This window comes from Clytia hemisphaerica, unplaced genomic scaffold (genome assembly GCF_902728285.1).
Source record: "Clytia hemisphaerica strain Z4C2 unplaced genomic scaffold, Clytia hemisphaerica genome assembly, whole genome shotgun sequence".
NCBI lineage: Eukaryota > Metazoa > Cnidaria > Hydrozoa > Leptothecata > Clytiidae > Clytia > Clytia hemisphaerica.
This window is the reverse complement of record NW_027103668.1, coordinates 578,659-580,877: the sequence shown is the minus strand read 5'-3', so window position 1 is coordinate 580,877 and position 2,219 is coordinate 578,659. Positions and strand designations below refer to the sequence as shown.

Below are 2,219 nucleotides of genomic sequence, written 5' to 3'. Positions count from 1 at the left end.
GTTTGCCAAATCAAGCAGAGAATCCTGTACCAGGGGTAAAAAGCCCCCAATCCGAATTGAAAACAAACCATATGTCATCAGAAACTCATTTATTCATTATGTACATAATGCAGCATGTTTTATGTTTGCATCCAAATTCATTTGCATTGGCAATTACATGTCAAAATCAAATCAAGATGTACTTTCCAGAGATGATATTACATGACAAATATTGATATCCAGTTTACAGGGAAAGTTTTGAATCCAAAAACTTCCAAGAAACCAAATGTTAGGTACACATCATCATTTTGATTGAATTATTCCATTCTGTTTTTTTCCTTTAAGTTAAATATGGTTTCACTCATCTTCTTAGCAGACTTTGTCAGTGTTTACAAAGATTTCGTACCAACCACGTGAAGGTGCAAAATAATCCATTGATCTAGGGGCTACTTGACAGTATGATGACAACTAACCTGAAAGTATATAAGGAAGAGGGAATTAGGATCTTGGCAAGCTACACCTACATTTTTAACAAACACAAAACAACAAAATTTAAGTCAAACGACAACTGGACAACCAATAAAATTAATCTTATATAATAACCGGCTGAATGTGGGTAACCGCCAACCGCAATGCTTCATGACTGAGCCAATCTACTAAACTTATTGGATGGGTTTTTTTGGTTCTGAGAATAATACTTACAATTCAGGAAAAGTTCTGCACACGTGCAAGGCATCGAAGTGTATCCATCAAAGAATTGTTGCCCACAAGATGGAGAGAAATGGAACTGTACAGGCAATTTCCATTTGGAAGAGAACTAAAACAAAATAGAGAAATCATTTTTAAGATTGTAGTGCAGTTTTTATGACCAGTACTTGACTGGCAGGTGCTGGCCCGCAAACTAAACATAGTCAATACAATCTGTTTGTGTACCTCAAAATAGTGTGTGAAAAACCCATACAGATCTTTCCTCTCCCCAGAAAAATTTTTTAACCGGCCAAAACATATTAAAAACATTAGGGTGTCAAGGTCAGAATCACAAAATTTTCAATGTTATTTTTTTTCTCTTATTTCAAAATAAAACCACAATAGGTTGGTTGTCCCTTTGCCTCTTAAATTGCCACAATTCCTGTCGTCAACCTTTTCTTAGCCAGAGTGATTGGCCAAACAAACAGTAAGTACGTACCCCGATTGATCAAATATCTTATAAATATTTCATGATTGGCCACTCACTCACCACTCACTCACCACACACAACAAGTGGTTTTGTTGATTACCAAAAATTATGACAAGTCATAGGCCATAGGCAGATAAGTAGAGAAAGAGGGGGAAGGGAAGCAGTTTTTCCTGCACTTATCAGATTATAATTGATAACATGCAGGCATGAAAAATAATAGAAAAAAATACCACATACCTTACAGATTTGACTTTCCTTGTTGCAATGGATTTCAGAAGAGAACCATAAGAAGAAAAACAAACATTGAGATGACCTTGATGGCAGCCCTCAGATGACGAATTTGGAGAAGATCGAAAATGTGCAGGCTTCAGAATTTGCGACAAAATAGATAAAATCAGGACTGTCTATTCTGTTTTTTCTTCTCCAAGCATCTAAAGCCATTTGACGAGTCTTGACTTTTAACGTTTTGACACTAACAGCCATCAAATCCCGGGCAAACCCTGCATTTTGACCTCATCCAGGTCTTTCTGCAAAATTTTGCAGGGTGCAGGCCTGCAAAACGCTTTTGTACACAAAATCTAAAATACAGACTCGAATTCACGCTTACTGTAACGCGACTTGATAAACAGTTTTCTTATATTTACCGCGGACTTTAAGTCAGTAAAATAAATCTAATGACACTAACGAATGATCAACTCCGGGTAGGCTAAAAACAAGCTGCGACAAAAAAGACTCCGGAGCATACCCTGCGAGTGCATGTTTTGCAGGGGTGTCGCACCGCCCCTGTTCGGTAAGATCAAAACCAAAAATCAAAAAAATATTTAAACGAAACTTTGACAACTTTAACATTGCTGAATTTCGTCAAGATCTCATTGGAACCAACATTGAAAATAAACTTAAAAAGATGAATAATCCATCCAAAATGTACGATCTCTTCCACGACTCCCTATCGATTCTTTTTGAGATGCATTGCCCAGTCAAACCTCTGTCACAAAAGCAAAAGAAACGCTTAAACAAACCATGGATGACAGATTCTATCCTCAAAAAAAGCTCCAAAAAAGAA

The 2,219-nt window shown here is 36.8% G+C and overlaps 1 long non-coding RNA gene across 1 annotated transcript; it reads right to left on the bottom strand.

Annotated features, from left to right (window-relative positions):
• Positions 1–594: 594 nt before the first annotated feature.
• LOC136803329 (uncharacterized) lies at positions 595–1,520 on the bottom strand. Its single transcript, XR_010846136.1, has 2 exons — positions 1,394–1,520; positions 595–796 (listed from the first exon to the last, which is right to left on the bottom strand). It is a non-coding gene; the product is annotated as an uncharacterized lncRNA (long non-coding RNA).
• Between the last annotated feature and the right edge of the window lie 699 nt (positions 1,521–2,219).